Below are 23,439 nucleotides of genomic sequence, written 5' to 3'. Positions count from 1 at the left end.
ATACGTTAAACATTGTTTCTCTTTTGTCTAATTACCATAATATAGATTCACTAGAGCCATTATACTGGAAAGTACCTAAAAGAAAAATCTCTAAAAATATAACCAACAAAAGAAGACAGAATAAAGAATGACATTTGCAACTTCAAGGAATGCTTATAAAACCCTGTAGGCTTTTCTCCTCCCTATTCTCCTTGACTTGACTTTTCTGCTACAATAAATACTATCTATCATTCACCATCCTGTCCTTTGAAACTCTCCCTTTGGCTGGTTCTCTATTCCCTAAATACCCTCTCTGTGAATCATTCCTGAAGAAAAGTTCAGTATTACCCTTTTATTTCTTCCATATAAATATATATTCGTCTATTACACAAAAGTTTATTGAATTCCTTTTTTTTAAAGAGAGAGGGAGAGAGAGAGAATTTTAATATTTATTTTTTAGTATTTGGCAGACACAACATCTTTGTTTGTATGTGGTGCTGAGGATCAAACCCAGGCTGCACGCATGCCAGGTGAGTGCGATACTGCTTGAGCCACATCCCCAGCCCTGAATTCCTCTTAAGTACCTGGCACTGTTCTGAGGGCTAGAAATATAATAGTAAACCAAATGCAGTCCTTGCTTCAATGTTCTAGTGTGGGAAACAGACGTGCCTTCTAAACAGAAAAAAAAATTAACTCTTCTTCAAGCTGGGCTATTTTAAGTTCTATTTTATTTACTGCATGGCATCTGCTGTATAGTGGCCCCCAGACAACCATACATCCTGTATTGACACTCCCGGGTAGTGTCCTCACTAGAATCAGCTAAGCCTGTGACTTGCTTTAAGTTTTTTTCTCAAAATGCAAAGGCAAAATAAGATTTTTCTATAGGTATACTGTACTTCAATAAAATGTAGAGAAAAGTAAAGAACAGCAACTCAAAGTAGAATGAGCATGACATACTAAGAATCAACAGCATGAAATTGTAGAGATTTGTGTCAATATTAAGTCCATAATACTCTCCCCCCTTAATTTTACCTTCATTCTAGGAACAAAAACAAAGAAATTGAAAAGAAAGAGCCACAGTGATCACATCCAAAAATTAAAAGATGACAAAGCTTACTATATTTGTAAAAAGGTGTTTAAATATCTAAGAATACCCTACAGACCAAAGAGTTTTATGTTATCAAAAGGCATTTAATGCAATAAAGAAGCTCCTGAAGTCAGTAGCTTCTAAGATGATGAGTTTATTCAATGAATACAGGGATGCAGGGAGCAAAGTTACTAAGTTATTTTTTGTTTAAAAAGAGATTGTTCATGTTTTTGAACATAAAAATTCAAGGTTACAAAATATATCTTGATACAATAAATAGAAAGTATACTAAACTGAAATGCAAAAAACTTAGAACTAACTAGTTATGTTATATTAGACAAGTCAACTTAATATTTTTGACCTCCAATCCTCATCTCTAAAATGAATGTAAACTATACATTCCCTTCTGGTTTTGGATTTCTGGGAGCCTCTGATTCTAGGTGGATCAATGCCACTTGATGATTAAGTCTTAACAGTGAGGGCTGATGCAAAGTGGTGACAGTGAGGAATTCTGAGTCATGAGCATGAATGTTGGCAGTCAACAGCAAGGAAGGAAAGATTGGGAGCTTGTTATGTTTTCTCTTATAGTTATAAATGGATTAAGGTGGATAGTAAGCGATAATGAGGATTTGAAATATATGGAATTAATTGCAAATAAGATGAAGAGAAAAGGCTGTAATTTGGTATTTTTTAAAAAGCACTGGATAAGCCAATATTCCCAACTTCTTATGAACTAAGGAGAGCTAAAAAGATGAAGTTATGTCCAGTCTATTCCTAAGTCACATTAATTTATCCTTTAAGGTATTGTTTGTCTATTTCTTTTCGATGTCATTACCATTATCTATGTTCTTATCATATCACCTAGGTTATCAGGAAAGCCTTATATTTGATTTCACTGGCTCTAATCTTTCTTCTAAAATCCTTTTTCCATAAATAGCTATTAAGATAACATTCCTTACTCATTTCACCATGTACACATATATCAAAATATCACATTGTACATTATAAATATATAAAATATTTATCAATTATACCTTAATAACATGTCAATAAATAAATAATATTTCATAAAGCTTTCTTTCCTCACACTGCTCCCCTATTGAAAACCCTATAACTCCCTCTTGCTACCCATATGAAACTATAGCTCTCTACCAGATTCTCAAGGCCCTCCATAATCTGACCTCATTTCATATTTTCATATTAACATACACTAAGCACTTTATTCAAGTACTTCCAACTCAAGGCTATTGTTCCCATACAATCTCCCCCTCAGCTTATTTATTGCTCTAGTACATACAATGCAATTACATCTCTATGCTTTTGATATATGTTCTAACTCTTAGAAATATTTCATCCCATCCTGTTCATCTATGAATATTCTATACATGTGCCAACAAATGTGACCTCATTTATATATTACTGTCAACTAAATATGAATGATAGCAACCCTATTCTTAAGACCACAATCCAATATGACTATGAGTAAATAAACCAATTACAATAACTTGTGAGCAGAATGCATAGAGTTTTGTGACATCACAGAGAATGGACATTAAAACCATAGCTGGTGAGGGGCTGTAGATACAACTCAATTGGTAGAGTGCTTACCTTGCATGCACAAGGCCATGGGTTCAATCCCCAGCCCCCCCCCCAAAAAAAACACAGCTGGTGGATGAGAAATGGCTTCTCAGAACAAGTGAACCTTCACTCAAGTCTTTAAGGAAGAAAAACACAAATAGAAATAACACATGTGAAGGCATAAAATGTCATAATGCATTCAGAAAAGTGAAAGTAATTCAGGGTCTACAGCAAATTGCATGTATACCTGTGGGAGACAGCAAGATATGAGGCTAAAAATACAGCCCAGAACTAGAATAAATTGAATTATTAGGTAACCTGCTATAGAGTTTTGATTTTACCCACAAAACAATGGGAAACAATGGAAAAATGTTAAGTAGGAGAGTGACTTCAAGTGATGAGACCCAGTTTTTAGAAAGAATATTCTGATAAAAATCATGAATAAATAAAGTTTCAAAACAAAGGCAAAGAAGTAATTTGGAAGACAATTTTAATTGTGTGTGACACAAACATACACATACATACACACACAAATGTAAATAAAAGAGATTCCAGAGATGCAGAAAACAGAAATGATAGCATATAGCTTCTGAAAGTTACCTGAGAAACACCAGGATCAATTCCTTCTTCCTAGTCTACCTACATGCCACATACAGTTAAGATTGCTCGTTTCCTATACATTGCTTTCCCCTCCCAATTAGACTGTACCATTACTGAGGATAAGGACTAGACTTCCACTTTCACTTTTTATATCTTTCCCACCTAAGCATTCTGCTAAGTACCTCGCAAGTATTAGTAAATATTTACTGAATAAAGATGTGTTTTCCATTAAGCGAAATATGATTTACTGCTTTAAACTATGCTTGCACCAAGTACATTAGAGCACACTGAGCACAATAATCTTGAAATAAATATTTGTTGAACTGAAAAACTGAGTATCCAATTCTAAATTACTTCCTGTGCATAAAATATGTATGTCACTAAACACTTATCAGGATGACTAAACTTTAAGACTGACAATACAAAGGGTTGACCAAGAGTTACCAAATATGTAGAACAACTGGAACTCTCATATAATACTGGTAAGAAGGTGAATAGATGAAATCACTTTGAAAACTGTAGAGAAATAGGCACTAAACTAATTGTATTCAGAACCAATGACCAAAAATTGCATTTAATTTGGATATAATGTAATAGTTTTATATCCAAAAAAGTCTTCATATGTCAATTAAAAAGTGTGATGATACTCATATCAATTTTATCCATCATAACCAAAAAAGGAAATAATTCAATGTGCATTAATAGTAAAATTGATAAATAAGTAACCTATGGTATTTTCATATGTTGGAATGCTACACACACACACACATACACACACACACACACACACGGTAAATTAATGCAACATACAAGATCATAGATGAATCTCACAGACATGATGATAAGAAGTCCAACACTAAAGAGTTTATACTATGTGATTTCAATGTGGACAAAGTTCAAGATTAGGCAAAACTATTCTATGGGAAGAGACATTGGAATAATCATTACTGAGTAAGAAAGGCCATTGAGTAGGAAGAAACATGGGGAGTCTTATTGGTTGACAGAAAAGTTGTATATTTTGGTCAGAGTAACAGCCAGATAGGCACATGTATATGTGAACATTCACTTATCGTACACCTAAGACACCTAAGAGTAACACATCAATTGTGTGCATAACTCAATACAATTTTTGAAGTATCTGTGTCCAACTTTATTTTGTCATTGGGTTATTTTGGCACTGGATTGACCTAAAATCATTTCTGAGGGGAAATGCTGGGAATCTCCTTTCATGTGTACAGTACTTCATTTCTATAAACAGTAAAAATGAGTAAGATTTTAAGTAGGCAAAGCAATTTCTCCATCTCTTAAGAGGTATTCAGAAGTCTTCGGAGCTCAAACATAATGTTCTATTACCATTTTGTACTTTCTCTCTTCCCAATTCCCCAGATTCATTATCTAAATAATCAACCAGATTAGGATAGATTTGAGTCCTCAGAGGAATTCACTTGAGCCTAAAAGACGTCAGGTTTTGAGGAAAGATGTACTGGTATAAAATTGACATTTTAAAATGCAGCGTGAGAAAGATAAAAGCAAAAAGGTGAGATGGCTAAAAATAATGTGGGGGGAAGCCTCCATTTTAAGACTTTAAAAATTGAGAAGACCCAAAAGAAGTGCAGATGAGAAAAGGGAGGACCAAAAATTGCAGGACACATATCCAATCTTCCTTGTGTCTGTGAGCTCCTCTACAAGTTATACTGCATTGTCACGGAAAGAATCACAATTTTGAGGGACAGAAAAGCCCCATGTGCAACAATGAAACTGTCCAGGTTTATTTCTGATTATACCACTTTCACACTATGCTGAATCTTATCAAACCATCTATTTCTTTATGAATCAGTTTTCTTCTAATAAAATGAGGATAATAGCACATATTTTACTGTGAGAAAGATTAGATGAAATAACTGATGCAAAGCACCAAGATAGTAACTCGTGCAATAAAATGCTTAACAAATGTTTCTTACCACCACTTGACCAAAAATTTATAGTTAGTTTGTGGAAACTTCCTGGGTGTCTCCCTATCCATTAAACTGAACTGAGATGCAGACCATGAAGAACATTATGTACCTTAAGAAAAAGATATCTTGGGCTGGGGATGTGGCTCAAGTGGTAGCGCGCTTGCTTGGCATGCATGTGGCCCGGGTTTGATCCTCAGTACCACATACAAACAAAGATGCTGTGTCCGCTGATAACGAAAAATAAATATTTAAAAAAATTCTCTCTCTCTCTCTTTAAAAAAAAAAAGAAAAAGATATCTGGTTAAACCCATTTGCAATAATTTCCTGGTGTTCTTCAGAGTAATAATAATTTTTAAGTTGTATGATCAAATAATCAAAAATTAAATCATCACTGTAGAGTTTCTTAGAAACTTTAATGGGCTAAACAGATAGATAATTGATAGATAGATAATTTATATAGATATAAATAAAGATATTCTGCATTTACCAAAGACCATCATACAGCACAACCCAAGATGCACCAATTACATACACTACAAACACTAGTGCAAAGTATGGCAGCCCCGAATTTTCCAAACATGTCTGAATAATTTCTGTGAAGCAACCCAAAATACAAGTGATCCTCAGAAATTCTGAATTAAATTCAATCAGCTTCTAATAACATTTTCAACATATATATCTAAAAATAAAGCTCTCCAAAGTAGGGAGATACCATTCCATTTTGTACTTCTTCTTTAACAGCTTATGTCAAAATAGGTCTTAAAAATTAAATGCCTTAGCCTCTAGGATAAACAATTTTATTTAATTTATAACATAGTCTTCAAAAACTGAGCTGGCTACCATGTGAGTTTCTTAGACAGCAAACATAACCAAACATTACCAGATATAAATATTCCAAAGACACGAAATAGAAAGTAAAGAAAGGAAATAAGAAGTGTGACATACAAACACCAGGCTTTTTTTTAAACTAACAAAAAATGCCATGAAGGACTTTATTATTTTAAATGGTATTTCATCATCTGCAGCCATGATACATGACAGAGCCCACAGCCTACTCAGAAGGGCCATAAGCCAGACATTACTATCCACCTTGATCCCGGTATGTTGTAAGGGCTACAAGAATCTCTTATAAGAAACACTTTGTTGCAATCTGCCTGATACAGAAAGCAGGTCTTAATTCTTGGCAGATATGGGTTCCTTGGATAATCTCATGACACTCTCTGTTCACACAACTGTACCAGTCACATCTACAAAGTGTTATTCCTACCATTTCAAGCAATTTGTGAAACCTTTCAAACCTATCCACAGACTTTGGTTCTCAGCATCTAGTCCAACAGTTTACAATAAATGGACTTAAAAGAAAGACAGAATTCTAATTTTGAATAACAATTCCAATATATGTGTTTACTTCGTTGAGGACTTCAAATACATGTGCCAGAAGAATAAAAATAGACATAGAGCGGCAAAGTCAAAATACATGTCTATTTTTAAATAATTTTTTAAATAAACAGCACACATTTGACATGTTTTCAATAATTTTCACTTAAGTGAAGGAAAACTATTTTATATTGAAAAAATAGCTGTTTTATAATAAAATGTAGAAATTGTTTCTTAAAAATATAAAAAGGATACTTTGTAATTATAAAAGTATAGAGTTTCTTGGGATTGAAAAAGAAGCTAAGAAGAGATCTAGTTGAGCCCTCTTATTTTAAAAAGAACCCCATAGAGGTTAAGAGCCTGGCATAAAGTCACAGAGCCAAGAAGTGGAACATATATGCCTTCTTGACAAAAGTCAAACCTTAATTTAAAACCTCCCATAACTGTTTTCCAAAATTAAAAAAATAGATAAAAACAAACAGCAATGAAGCTGATTTTTTGATTCTTGAAGAAATTGTTTGAAAAACACTCCATGGCAAGATAGAAACAGAATGCCTGGGTGCCATTCCTGTGCTGACACTCACAGCCCCCTCAGCTGGGAAAACTCTGGACAAGCTTCAGAACCATCCTCCCTCTGCCAGATAGTCCATAAATTAAAGAAGGTCATCTGTGGCATCTTTGGAAGATAATATACAAAAACAGAGTGAAAGAAAATTCAGAAGGTTTCAAGAAGGCCTCAAAGGCACAATTAAGTCAGTGGCCAAGTAGGAGATGCCCAGTCATCACATAACTCAGGCTCTGGCCTCACAGGCCACTGTCACACAAAATTAATAACAGCTACAGTGAGCTGGCCCAATTGCAACTTCATGGTTCTAATCTGGAAATAAATTTTATTTTCTTAAGATCAGTGAAATGGGATAGGTCTGCTATGTTAAGAAGTTTTTATTAAAGTCCTATTAAGCTGCTATAACTTGGAAAGAGAAACAAGTACTAAATGCTTGTCCATTTATTTTGAGAAATGTCATGCTTAAAGGTGTTTGCTTTGGCATTTTTATTTTCTACATTTGCATAACTTAACAAAATTAGTCCCCTTAGTTCTTCATGTTTGTTGTTCTGACTAACCTGATAGCAACAAATCTTTCTGTCGTGGAGACTGCTATATCCCTAAGACATATACAGTAGCTTCTATCAGCTAGGTACTCAATCAAAGTATATTTGTCTAAAGAAGGGAGGAAGATGAAGGTAAAGAAGGGAGGAAGATTCTAAATCAGGGTAAATCTAAATAGGCTCTTCCTTTGCTTGAGCTCAATGCTAACTATTTCCCATTGTATTATGAAACTCACTTTAAAATTATATCACTTTTGATACAATTTCAGATGACCAACTAGCTATCATTATTTTCAAAAAGAAAGTAAAGGAAACTCTTTTCTTCTGAAAGATAATTATTCTAAACCACTAGCACAGTATTTAGCAGCAGCAGCAGCAGCAATGTAAATAATTATAATAACCTGTCTATTGAATATCTGCTATAATATAACCTGGTAATATTACCAGGTTCCATGTCAAATACACTATCAATAATCTTCACAAAGCTATGAACTAGAAACTTTCATCCCATTTTACAGACAAAGACACTGAACTTCAAAGAGGTTAAGATATTTCCTAAAGTCACACTTCCAGGAGTTTCAAAATCAGACCTGCTTAGAGCCACCTTCCACATCAATTCAGTGTACCATACTGCTTTCTTTGGAGATAGCTAATGAGTAATTACCAATGAATGAGGTCTACAAGCATGTTTTTAACCCTTTAAGCTGATAATAAATGTGATCATTATGTTGAAACATCTATTTTTAAATACTGGTTTTATTTTTTAGAAATGTGCTGAACAATAAACATTCTAATCCTCATGTATTGCTATTTAAATATTTTATACCCCAGATTCATTCATTTGTTTCAAGGCAAACTTTAATTTTTATGTGGCACTTTAACAAAACAGAAAAGCAAAACTATACTGTTGGTTTAATCTGTTTATCGAAGTAGATCATATTTATCACTGCTATGAAAATCTTACCAAGTTGCAACTTGTATAAAATTCTGGGGAAAAAAATAGTTTATTCTGTCCTTCCTCTTTCTCTCTTCTAGTCATTTAATTGAAAATTTACATTAATTCATCTTTTTAAATTACTACTAACATCAGAACCATTATTAGAAACTCACTCAAGCTTACTGTCACATATTCACAGACACTTGAACCTGATGAGACTAGCCCTCAGAACAAACCCATCCTCCCCCAGAATGAAGGCAATATATTGTGTGATTGATTGGAGAGAGGAGCAAAACTCTCAAGGTTACATGGCGAGTTAGGGAGATTTCAGATACAACCACAGACTCTTTCAACACCCAGCTGAGAATGTAGCTAAATTCATGCTGCTAATTTCATTCTTAGTTCTATTTCACTACTTCATCATCAAGAGTGTCAGCTGGGGCAGATGTGGTGGAACATACCTGTAAATCCCACAGGCTCGGGAAGCTGAAAGCAGGGGGATCACCAGTTCAAAACCAGCCTCAGCAAGTTAGTGAGGCCCTGAGCAACTTAGCAAGACTCTTTCTCAAAATGAAAAATAAAAAATGACCTGGGGATGTGGCCAGTGGTTCCCTGTACCAAAAAATAAATAAATAGGTGACAGCTGGACATTTAGTGTATCAATATACAATTCCCTCCTCAGCTCCCTGACAAAGATGCTTTCCCAGTCAAATAACCCTACATTCATATACTCACACGATAAAAGCATTGGCCTGAGACTCAGCACCAGAATAGTCTGACATTTATTTGATGACCTAAAATAATTGTCCTCATTTCCAAAACTGTACCATCTCAAAATGTGTTTCTTTTACCTTGTTATCCTTAACACACATTTTTAAGTAGCCAAAATAATGACAATTGAATGAAAAAATTTAACTCCATTGATAACATTCTTTATACTTAAAGAAGTATAAAATTAGACACTGTTATAATTTAGAATTCAGATTTAAGACTGACAGAATTAGATCAACAATTTGAATCATGACATTAATGTCAGTGTTTCATTTAACTGAATTGTGAATTGATTATATATTATCTTGACAGGATAAAATCTACACACAAAAAGTTAAATAATGCTGCATAAAACATTTCTATATTCCTACCACTCCTAAAAACTGATGCAGAAAATCAGTAAGGAAAAGAAAGAATTCAGTCAATTAGAAAGATTATTGTCTCTAATCTAAAAAAGGGGGAAGAAAATATTCCTTATTTGAATTTTGTTTTAAAAAAATTGAATTTTGAAACACTTCTCAGGTTTCTAAAAATACATAAAACAGAAAATCTAATTATTATTAAGTTTCATTTTCAAATCATCTAAATGGTATTTCATCTCCAAAGAGGCCACAAAGACTGTTGTGCTTATACAGTTTGGACCATGTTATTTGACTTCTCAAAGTCATCAGGTCTTTAATGAACTGACCCCAAACTATTTCCCCCAGTCACACTTCTCAGTATATTGCCCGTGTCCTGCATTCTCATGACAGCTATCTTTCTCCCCAATTTCTTTCACGAGTCAAAGCTCAGTCCAAATGCTACTCTCTTGATGGAGTATCCCCTAATACACCCTGTCAAAATTAAATATTACTTTCCTCAAAAAACATTTCCTGCCCACTCTTTAAGAACCAGTTTTATTCTGCCTTGATTTGTGTTTTATTTTTTTTCCCTCTTTTTCAATTGCAAATACCTTTAGATGGGGGAAATTTTTAGCTATCCATATGTTCCCCTAGTACCTAACACTATGACTATAATTTAAATGCTATAAATTCCCTACACTCTGAAATGCAATGAAGAGATTTTAAATAGTTGAGTTTTCAGACAATTTTTGAATTTACATTATATTCAATACTGAAATATGACATATGAAAGAACTGCTCTTGTGTCAACAAATCAAGTCAACTGATTGTCTCAGTATATTAGTGCTGCTATAACAAAATATCCAAAACTAGAAAATACATAAACAAAAGAAATTCATTTTTCATAGTTCTGGGGACTGAGAAGTCTAAGATTAAGGCAATGGCAGGTTCTACGACTAGTGAAGACATGGACTCTCTGCTCCCAATATGGCACCTTTTTGCTGCATCCTCTGGAAAGAATGAATGCTGTATACTCACATGGTAAAGTAGCTAGAAAGGAATGAACCCACTCTCCCTCAAGTCCTTTTAAAGAGTCATACTACAATCCATGAGGACTCCACTTTGATGATTTACTCACTTCTTAAAGGCCCCACTTCTTACTACTATCCCATTGGCAATTAAGCTTCAACAAAGGAATTTCAGGAGACACATTCAGACCATTACATTGGTATTTTCCAATAATATATTGTCATCGTACCTGTTCAGTACAGTTCTGGGAAGGATGAAAAAAATAATAAAATGTTTCTTATATTAAGAAGGCACTAAGTAAGGACTGTGTCCATGTCTCAGACCAATGCAACAGTTTCTTAGAGCAGAAAGAGACATTTTACACTTAAAATGATCCTAGTAAGCTTTAAAAAATAGTAAAATTTGATCTGGACCTTGGAGAACTGATTTACTGATTATAGCAAATGTTGTCATCAAGAATATATGAGCAAAGGTATGAAGATAGACATGCAACACAAGAAATAAAACAGATAATTTTTGTAAAACTAAGGAAGAGAAATTGAGATGGGCCAAACTGTAAAAACAATTGCAGTGCTGGGGTTGTGGCTCAGTGGTAGTGCTTGCCTAGCACGCTGAGGCACTAGGTTCGGCACAGTGGTTCCCCAGCACCACATACAAATAAATAAAATAAAGGTATTGTGTCCATCTCCAACCAAAAAAAATCCATTAAAAAAAAGAAAAAAAAACAATTGCAGCAGAGTTATGAATGACCTTAGTCGTTATCTGTAAACAATGTTGGTAGGGCAGAGACACTTATGTAAGCACAAGACAACACCTAGCCAAGAGCAGAGGGAAATCAAACCGAAAAGATAAGAAGAGTTAAGAGATGAAGGATTCCAATTCCCCTACCATATTCATTCTGGAATGGCTGAACCACTCAAAGAAAGCTGCCTTGTAGACCAGTACCTTTTTCATACTTATTGAACAAGGAAAATGAAAAGTTTCCTCCCCTAATATCCAAAGCTTACAGCATAATAAATGCTTAGTAAATGCCTTAGAGGGAATAAGGAAGAAAAAGAAGAGATAAGAAAGGAAAGAGGAAAGGGAAGAGGGGAGGGCAAGAGGACTTTGAGTAACAAATTAAAAAGCTCCTTCTTAGAAAATTAGATACAATAAAAGACCCCAGAGACTAGAATAATACTGCTCATATTATTTATTACTGTGTTCCAGACAATGATGTAAGCACTTCGTATTAAATAATTCATTTAATCTTCACCACAATTCAAGAAATAGGTATAATTATATAACAAAATTATATAAATACAAAAACTGAGAATCAGAGTCACAGCAAGAGATACAAAGACAGTAAACAATGGAGCCAGGAATTTAACACAGATCATCTGACTTCAGATCTTGCATCTACAGTTCTGAAAAGGAGGCCAACGTTTTCCTCAGCTTTTAGAGAATATATCAAACCGTGGCTTCACAATGAGTATCATCATTTCACTAGTCACTCTCTAAAATAAAAATTAGAGTAACATATTTTTCTCTGCCTACAACAAATAATGAGAGTAAATCATACTTTTCAATATCAACAGTACCCTATGCTTACATGTCACATGATATTATTACCATGTTAATATTTCAAAATTTTGCCTATTACTATAAAATTAGATCTAAGTTCAAATACATTATATTAGCATTATATGTGCCTATATCTGTATGTCAAAATAATTGCATGTGAAGTAATATTGACACATTTATTTATCAATTAACCTATTTAGACTTGAGAAGAAGCAAAAAAAAGAGATACTAATCTGTATATGTAAAATGTGTGTTATTTGTCGGGGGGGGGGGGATATCCTCAAAGAAATGAAACAAACCAGGTGATTTTTCAATGTTCCTGAATAAGAAATGTTTATTTGCAAAGGCCACAAATGCTATGTGATCCCATAATTCTAATTTAATAAAAATAAAACATTAAATTTAGCTTGTTTCTTCACAAAAATAAAAGGCAGTCAAGTGGTGGGCTGAAAACAAATAGTTTCATATGGTATACTGGAAGTTATTTGATAGTCATGCAGTTTGTGTCTAGCATTTCAAATGATATTCAGAAGCCAATTTTTCACAAATACTGACAGAAGGCAAGCTTCAACATGAAACTATATAAATTAATTCTTTTTAAGAGGGAAAAGACCTTCTACACAAAATTCTTAGCATAAAACTTGAAAAGCTAGAACTTGATAGCATCACACAAGGCATGTTGAATGATGAATTAAGGCATCCTGTGGAACATTTGAAATAAGGGAAATTGAAAGATAAAAATGCGGCCTTCGTGCTCTCTGCACAAACTAAATATAGAGGATAAGGAGAAATTAATCCATGTACAAAGCATTATTTTATAAAAGACTCCTCTGCAAGGGGAAAATTGTACCTATTCATTTTACTTGGGAATAAAAACAAAATCAAGTAATGGATCCTAAAAGACTGTACCATAACCAGAATAGATTCTGAGATAGTTGAAATACATATACTGAAGTTACAGATTCTTTAACACTAGTAAAACTTATTTTGAAAAGAAAAATCTTCAGACATCATAGGATCAAAGAGTTGTTAAAATGCTATCATCCCTCCTCCATGTAATCAAGAAGTGATCATGTGTTCTCTCCTTGAATACCACTAGTGATGAAGAATTCACTACTACTTAAGCTGCCTGCTCCCTTTCAGGACAAACTGTTTCTCTATATAATCCACTCTTTGGCACTAATTTTGCCGTCTTGTAATACACACAGTAAACTTAATTCTCCCTCATGAAAGTCCTCCAGATAATTTCCAATAGTTATCATACCCTCCCAGAATTCTCTTTTCTCCAGGCTAAATTTTCAAGGTTCCTTCACCCATTTTTAGTGGAATTTTCAAGTTTCTTTTCCTCTTCTCCCTGTTAACTCTACTTTTCTAAAATGCAAAAGTCTGGGTACATAGTTAATCCAGAACAGGACTCGTGAAAATCTGATATTGCTTCCTCCAATCGGTGTAATATTTTAAAATTTTGTAGATAGAATTATTTATAATCAACTAAAATATACATTCTGTGACTTATTTAAGGTTTTATAAATATCCTGTTACTAAAGCAACTATATTAGCATTGCTGCTACAAGTGCAATGAACTTTGATGATACTTTTTTGGAAACTACTTTTAAAGTCAGTTTACAAGTATAGAAGAAAATTGGACTCATTATCTCATAGCCACACTCTTATTTGACTATTGTATCTGCTGTTCTATATTATTATTATTATTTTTAAACAACAAGAATGATTCTATTCTGTTTAGCTATTTCATCTGACATACTGTGTTCTGGGTAATTTCTGACTTTTTGAAAAGCTAAGTCCACCCTAAGAGCATGATAATTTGATACCACAATCAAAACAGTATACCATAGGCCTGAAGACAAGTCCAAAAGAAAAGTTACATAAATAGTGTGAATACAGTCCATATTAACTGAATATATATAATATATATGTGTAAGCACATATATGTTCAATGCAAAAATGTATTTTCCCAAAGAAACTCATTTATCAACTGACTGTATTTATCAACTCATGATGATGGGTCATTTTGATATGTTAAAAAATCAACAATATCAGCCTATGGTTATAGAGCATACTGAATATGTGGTTGAAATGGTTAAACAGGGATGTCACACTGTCTTCCCAGTCCAACTTGTGCCATGTTAAATTAAAGAAACTTCTTGTTGCTGAATCATAAGAGATTAAATGTTAACTTCCTTCCTAGGTCTGATTGTACTTGACTGCAATTTTCCTTTACATTTTATTTAAGGTTTTTTTTTTCCCTCCCTAGACCAGTCTTGTCTCCTCTATCTCCCATGTCTTTGATTTACCACAGAAACCAAATTAGTATCCTGAAGACTTATCCTGATTTCAAATTAATCTGTTTACTTTACAATCCTGTCAATGTGTTCTCAATTCTCTTCATTTCCAATAGATGAATATTAGCTCTAGAAGCTTGAGTAGTATCATATAGAATTTTAGCAAGAGAACTCTTCTCTGTGTGCTTTTTATTGTATCACATTAGGAAATAGTGTCAGCCCAGATTTTTAGTGATGCCCACCCTGCCTAACATAGCATATAGGGAAATGGGACTCCATTTCTTAGACCCATTTTAATTTTAATTGGTGCATTATAATTATATGTAATAATAGGATTCATTATGCCATTTTTGTATATGCACATATTATAATTTGATCATTCTCATTCCCCAATACCTTTCCATTACCTCCCCTTCTTCCTCCCTGATCTGGTTGTTCTACTCAACTAATCTCCCTTTTGTTATCATTGCCACTATTATTATTTTAGTCAGTGCATTATATGTATATATGTGTATATGTGTGTATGTGTACAAATATATATATGTGTGTGTATACATATATAAACAAGATTCATTGTGATATACTACACATGAACATGACATAATTTGGTAGAGTACATTCCCTAGTATCTCCCAATCAATTCCCCTCCTCTTTCCCTCTCCATACCCTTCCTCTGACTGTATTTATCAATTAACTTGTCTTCCCTATCAGACTCTAAGCCCCTTGAAAGCAGAGATGTTGGTTTTCATCTCTGTCTCACCAGCTCCCAGAGCAGCACTTGAAAGAGCAGTAATATATGCTAATATTTTTAATATTTGCTAAAATAACATCATAAAATTAGATAATTTGTCTATATTCCCTGCCCTTTTTAGCAGGGATGAAGAAAATGAAGGGGATATAGATCCTAACACCTATACATTACCTTAGGACAAGGTGTTTAAAATTCTCAGATCTATTATATTTTCCAATGTAGTGGCAAATGAAATGCTTCTCATTGATATAAAAACATAAATTATGTCTTCATTTATTATTACAATATCAATAGTGATTATCAAGATTAATACTTTTCCAACTTCAACTGTTCAAAAATTCAATTTTTTATGTAAAAAATATTTATTCTTCACATACATTTAAAAGACTTTGTAGACCAACCCAGTAGTATCAAAGTAAACAAATCTAATTATAGAATATAACTCACAAGCAGTAAGCTTTACTATTAAATGGTTCACTGCTTTTTAAAATCATTAGCATGAACTGAAATATATTTACATAAATTACATTGTTTCTTTCAAGCTATTATTAACTAGAACATGCATTTCAATAGCTTGCTGAAAAGTGTAATATTATAGTCAAGTAAATATATAGCAAATCTTTAACTTCTATATTAAATGTTTCGTACTCTTTATTATTTATCTGAGAAATATTAACTCATGAATTATTCATAAAATCTAGCCAGATCTGTTACATCAGGTGTCAGAATACAGAGGAGGTAGAAAGTGCTGAGTTTCACATGAAGTATTCATTGAACTTGGTGAACTCATTAAAGTATGTTAATTAGGTAATAGACAAAGGAACTTGGTATTTGGTAGAGATTGGGCACTGTTAATACCTTGCTTTGTGTTAATACCTTGGCTGCAGTTTTTCCCCCCTTAATGAGCACAGGGAAAAGCTGATTATTCCAAATGCAGGGGGAAAAAAAAGAATCACATGTGTTACGTGTTGGAAAAATTGCCCCAGGTGACACAAAGAAACACATACCAAAAGAACTGGCATTCTAACAAAGAGGATATCATTTCAAAGCTTCTAATTTTTCTTTGATACAATATTCTGTCGTGAGAAAACTACAGGTTAATTTTGATATTATCAAAAACATTTCATTGTTAGAAATTACTGTTTAACTAATACAGCTTTTTTCTCAATTCAGATTGCTCTGTATCACAAATATTTGATGCCTGACCTTGTTATACTATTTTAGGTTTTTTAACCTAAAAAAATTTAAATACCTGAGAACATGTGTGTTCACATGTAGTAAGACAAAAAAATTATAAATATATACATATAAATAGTCTCATTTCAATAAAATAATTTCCCTACTAAATGATAGCTTTTCGAAGACTATAATTTTCCATAATAAGACCCAGATTTGAACATAGAAATAACAAATATGGAGTCTCATGGCACACCGACACACAAAATGTATTAAAAAGATGGCCTTTGGGCTCTTTCCAGTTTTATCTAGCTACTTCAACCACATATTACCACTGAAATCACACAAACTAATTTCTAAGACTCAGTGTTATATATGAAAGTGTGCTTTTACAAAATGGAGTTTATTCTTAAAAAATAAAAATTAGTGCTTCTTTGCAGATGTAAATCTCTTTCGAGTTCACCTTTTTTTTGAGAATTGAGGTCCAAAATTTCTATGACTATATAATCAGCCCTTAAATGAAATCTTAAGAGCCCAATATAACTGGTGAAACCAATATTCAAATATGTTTTTATTAATAGGCTTTCACCTATCTTGTTTTTTCCCATTTTCTCTTCTTTCTGTAAAAATAATTGCCACTTCATACAGAATTTCAATGCATAAACAAAGTACTTTCATCAAGATTAGAACATTAGTGTCACATTTAGTTAGTGATCTGGAACACCACAGTTGGCTCCATTCAAAATATGATTGTATCCATGCCAGAGGTCAAACTAAAATATTAATCTTCAGTCTTCATCATCTCTGCATACACAGCCTCTCAGATATATGATCCTGAGAATTCAAATAAATTTAATAAATTAAGATAACCTCTTCTGAAAAGTTGAAGTGTGTGATTACTTTATTTATCATCAGTTCCAAGGGGGAAAATGTACTCATTCACAGTAACATTTATCAAAAGCTACTAGTGTTTTTGGAATGAACCCATCTTTCATAGGATAACTTCAGTTACTCTCCTGCAATTCTACTTACAGAAATACATTCTTTAATTTGTAAAATAATTTGCATATTAAATGTCATGCAAGACTTTTCTAGGAATATATTTCAAAATTGTAACATTTGTTAAGGTAAAGTAAAATAAAATATTAAATAGAATTTTTGGTATTGCTCTTGCTTCTTATATTATGTCTCAAATCTTCAAAAATTCACACACACAAAAATACATTCACTAAGAAAATCATGTATACATATAAATAAAGAATACGAAAATCAGGCCAACAAAAAGGAATTAACTTTGTCCATAAAAACAATTACAATATTCTCTAATGCTATATAAACTGAACACCCTAAAATTTCAGAAAGATGAAGGAGGAAAAAAAACACTACATACAATAAAAAGTCAATATTGTCTACATATGAGCATTGTCATTCTCTCTCTAAAACATTAATATTATACTCACGGCACATTTTAAAAAGAGCATTATAATAAGAAAATAATCTGTATTAAAATATGAACTACACATCTAAGAGACATAACTTGGCCTAACAATGGATACCATAACCTCTAAATGTACTAGAAGATTTCATTTACAAGAAGCCACAGTCATGGAATCCACAATTGGTACTTCATGGGTAATTATTTATCTCTGGCTACAAAGTCTAAAAATGCTTTCATTTTAGTTTATTCATTAGATATAAAATATTCAATTCTACCTTGCATCAACATTCTATAGTTCACCAAGGTTTAAACACAAATGCTATTCTGATCATCTGGTAGCCCAAGTTATTTTCAGGTACTAATTCAATGATAGCCCTGAATAAAAAGTTTAACCATTTTGCTCATTGCTTCATATTAACTTTTTCCACATGGGCATAGAGATACCTCGAACCATCATCCATTTTATTAAGGAAACAGTATTTTGTGAAAGATCAAAAAGGAAGCATCAGAGTTAGAATTCCAGAAATCCTTATTTCTAGTTTTTTTTATTTCTAGTAGACCACAGCCACTATTAAAAATGCTTCCTAAATGAAGCCTAAAATTTCGCTAGTACAATAAACCAAATCTAACTAAGAAACACTCCTCAAGATAATGTTTATTTGTCTCAGAAAAATTTAAGGCAAATGGAAAACAAATAAATAATAATAAGTAATCTGTTAACAAAACTCTTAAATTCCACAGTAAGAGCCTCTACATAAATACCAAGGTCTCTTATCAAATCAGCTGCTAAATAAAATAGTATAGCAATAATCTAACAAGATTATATTGGAAACAAATGAAACAAAAAAATACACAGAACAAATTTTTAGTGCTACTCCAATGTTATAATACCATGCAACACAGATAGTGTAATTATATATTTAAAGAGAATGTACTGCTTCCTCTTGGGTACTGTTCACCCAAGTGAGGAACTGTGAACAGTTACATGATGTTATAATCTCTCTTCTAATTTACAAGAGCAATTTACCACATTATCTAATGGGACTCCCACAAGGACACAGTTGAGCAGGTGGGACAATACACTCTACCCAAAACACCAGGTTTCCATTATCTTTACTCTCAGTTGGAAGTTGAAGAGAAACAGGTTGGCAAGCTTGCAGTCATCCTCAGCAACCATTTACTCTTATTAATATCTACTTCAAAACACAATAGACATTTCCAGAAATCTCTATTTAGGACTTACAGAGATAGCAATTGTCTGTCAGCTTAGTAACTAACTGGGGTTATATTTGCTAGTTCAATTCCTGGGTTTAAAAAAAAAAAAAAAAAACCTCTGGAATATGGATGTCTTAAGGCCTGGAGGTAAATTTTTAAATATGCAAATGACTTTGGAAGATCCTGCTATGGACAAAGCTAAAATGTATTGATTTCAACTTCAAATATATGGGCACTGATCTAACTAGCAAATCCTATAGAAATCTGATTAACCATGAGTCAAAATTTCTAAGGGGAAAAGTAGACAAAACCACAAGTAGATTAGGCACAAATAGAAAGTACTATTTTTTTAATTACTATTATTGTTGTATTATATTTGCAATACAATCTACCTACTCTGAAAAGATAATATAATTTCTAGTCACAGCGATTATTGGCAGATAGTTTTTTTAAAAAAAAAAACTTAGAAAAGTCTTTTACATACAAATGTATTATAATAAATTATAATTTTAAGGAAATTGTAAGTCATTCAGTATTTATCTCTTATAAACAGTGAATAAAGAGATTTGGTTACTTTGAATACAGTTTTCTTTTTGATGAAAGCTTAAGCAATATCTTTTGTACATAAAAAATAACCTTCAAAACAACTTAAGAAAATCTACCCAGAGATAAGGAAAGAGTCCAGATGATTTTTTAGAGTGTCTTTACTAATGATTTATGATTTGAAAAAGGTATACACCACTAAAACACTAATTTTAGGTAATAGCATTAAAAAGAAATTAAGGAGTCCATAAGATTCAGGATACTATTCACTTTAAAATAATTATTAATCAACTGAATATGTCCATAAAGGTTCTTTGTTGTTTGTTTGTTTGTTTTGGGTTCTGGGGATTGAACCAGGGATACTTTACCACTGACCACTGAGCTACATCCCCAGCCCTTTTTATATTTTTGAGACAGAGTTTCACTGCGTTAGTTATCCAGGCTGCCCTCAGACTTGAGGTTCTCCTACCTTATCCTCATTAGTAGCTGGGATTACAAACATGTGCTACCATGCCTGTCATAAAATTTCATTTTTTTAAGATCACCATCTTTACTTTTAAAAGATATTAAATCTCATATTTAGTTTATAAATATAAAATTTTAATTCAAAATCCATTGCCTGAAATAATGTATCATAAACTTAAAGCCATATAATTAAAAAACATAATTTGTTCCTGAAAGGTTAACTTTCGATATTTTTACTGCATGCTCGATTTTTGGACAAATCATGTTAACTATGTGGTTTGAATAATTCAGTCTGCAAAATGGGAATAAAACCAGCAAGTAGAAAGACTAAAAGCATTAATGAATTCCTCAGAGATCCATAAGCAAACAATGCTAAAGGATAGAGCAGTACATTTTCAGAGAAAAATACCGTAAGAAAATCTCACACAGTAAAATTCCATAAAGCATTTTCAAACGGAAACCATGTTGCAGACTTCCCTAAAGATTTCTACTCTGAAATAGTCAAAAGAAAGACTTCCATTCATTCTGTTTCATCAACATTGTCATTAAACATTATTCTTAACTCGCCTTTCTATGATGTTAACATTACAGTAGAAGAAAAACAAATTAAATTGAAATACCCTAATGAGCAGCAATGGGAAAAGAAAATTATATGATTGAAAAGGTAAAATTGTTAAAGCTACAATTTTACCTTGTGATCTTGGGTGTTCCTAAAATCTTATTCACTTAATGAGAGATTATATCTAAATTTAATTAAATAGAAAAAGGTACCACTGTATTTAACGAATACACAATGTACTTTTGTCCTTACTTTTCAACCAAGAGGATTGTATGCTGCTTTGGGCCAAATAAGGTAGAAGTCCTGGACAACAATAATGTACTCATGAAGTTCTATTGGTTCTTACTAATACATAATTATATTTTTCAAACTTGGAAACTCAGATATAACATGCCAACAATAAAAAGGCGCAGAACAAAGTCAAGCAATGTAAGGACAGCAGTAAATAATTTGATTGTATTGAAATTATAAAATACCTTGCTAATCCATATTTTAGCAATTTTATTTCGATATAATTTATATCCCATACAATCCACCCATTACCCAGTGTTTATTAAATAGTTTGTTCACAGTGTTGTGCAGCCATCACCACAACTGATTTTCATTACTCACTAAAAACCCCATGCCCATTAGAAATCACTTTCCTTCCCCCACCAACTTTCCTCCCTTCTTCACCCTAGGCAAACCACTTTCTGTATCTGTGGATTTGTCTAATCTTGAAATTTCATATATAGAGAATCATACTATATATAGTTTTTGACTCACTTATTTCAATTAGCCCAACTTCAATAAGTTTATTCATATTGAGTATGAATCAATACTAGATTCCTCTGTATTTTCAAATAATGTCCATTGTATGGATATCCTGCCTTTTATTTAACTATAAAAGTTGATGGGCATTTGGGTTTTTTTTTTAACTTTTTGTCTATTATGAGTAATGTTCCTCTGAACATTCCAGTACAAGTTTTTCTGGGGGTGTATGTTTTCCTTTGCAATTCCATTTTTAAATACACTTCAAAAAGAAATATGAAACTATTTTCTTAAACACATGGTAAAAAATACTTTATAAAACTAATACCTTCTTCTGGTGGTCATAATCATAAATGAAATGTAAGTAAAGGTTACAATTGTGTATGAAAATGCAGTTCCCTTTCTATTTTGCTAATTGAGTTTAGTGGAAACTACTGTCTAATAAACTGATCACCATATTTCAGTTTCAAGATAAACAATACCAATAACTTTTCAAGATCTTCTGCTTTCCATCAAGGCAACTAAAAAGGCACGAGCCTATTAAACAGCAAAGCAAACACCACCATTTATTTTATTTCTATTCATCTGGATACTTTTAAAAATTTTTGTCTCCTCCACTGAGGTTCTATGTTGACTCTAAAAGATAGTAGATTCAGATAAAACTGTTTAGTTTAAAATTTCAACACATATTCAGTCAGAAGTTCTTGCTTGTTAAATTAGTTATAATTGGACGCCCCACCGCAAAAAAAAAAAAAATCAGTAATGCAGTCAGCAAAATTCTAAGATAGCCTCCATGATTCCCATCCCCCCTTTGTTCTCACATCTGTTTAATCCCCTCCCCCAGAGTGTGGACAGAACCTGTAACTTGCATTATTAATAATATAATCATGGGAGATATATTGCATATATTGTGATACAATATATCTCCCATGATTATATTATGCTACATAACAAAGTAAAGAGATTTTGTAGGTATAACAAAGGTCTCTAATTAAAAAATTGATCAAAGAGAAATTATTCTAGAAAGGTCTGGCCTAATCAAATGAGCCCCTAAAGAAAGGATCCAATAAATAAATTACTAATTGGTTAAGAGTCTAGAAATGAGAAACTCAAAGCAGCAACATTGCAAAGAAATCTAGCATCTACCCAACTTCTATCAAAAGACATGCTTCCTCATGCCTGCATGAGGGCAAAATCAAAAAGTAGGTAAAGAAAAATAAAGGCATAAAGTTCTAAATAAACATCCACTATGTAATAATGGTTAAGAATTCTCTGGAATCAAAATGAAGATAACTACAAGCACAGAAGCTTCACTTAGCACCTAACTGATGGTCTTTCTAATATAGTGAACATTTATTTAAGAGCACTTATAATTATTCATGATGGAGAACATAAAGTGAACAAGGTGAGTCTCCATTCTTCAGCAGCTCAGCATTTATTGACAGAGTCAGAAATATACAGGTAACTATAGTACATGGCATGTAAGCTACAAAAAGCATTAAAACAAGAACATCATAGTGCAAATAGGGTAGATATAATGACTAAAGAAATGGAGCCACACAAATTAACCAATGGTCATGGAGTAGATTTCTAATGTTAGTACATACAATGACAGCTAGCACTTATGAAATACCTGCTGTGTGCCAGGCACTCGACGAGGCTCTTTCAGAGAGTATTTAATTTACTTCTTACAACTCTGTAGTAGAAATATTAGGTCTTTAATTAATAATAATAATTCTAATCAGACAGTTTAAGTAACTAGATCAAAAGAGAGGGTAATGCCAGCACTTACACTTAGGTCTAATTATTAAATATTGTATAATATATTGCTTCTCATAACTATTTAATAAAACAAAGCTTGACATTGTATATGTTTTTCAAAGAATTTTCAAAAATATGTCAGCCTATCCTGAAA

The 23,439-nt window shown here is 32.6% G+C and overlaps 1 protein-coding gene across 10 annotated transcripts in view; it reads right to left on the bottom strand.

Moving 5' to 3' along the window:
- The window catches only part of Slc4a10 (solute carrier family 4 member 10), a 279,064-nt gene that overhangs the window by 224,965 nt on the left and 30,660 nt on the right, over positions 1 to 23,439 (bottom strand). The window lies entirely within an intron of this gene.

This window comes from Ictidomys tridecemlineatus, chromosome 7 (assembly GCF_052094955.1).
Source record: "Ictidomys tridecemlineatus isolate mIctTri1 chromosome 7, mIctTri1.hap1, whole genome shotgun sequence".
Lineage (NCBI taxonomy): Eukaryota > Metazoa > Chordata > Mammalia > Rodentia > Sciuridae > Ictidomys > Ictidomys tridecemlineatus.
Note: the sequence above shows the minus strand (reverse complement) of the source record. Positions and strands in the feature narration are given on the sequence as shown.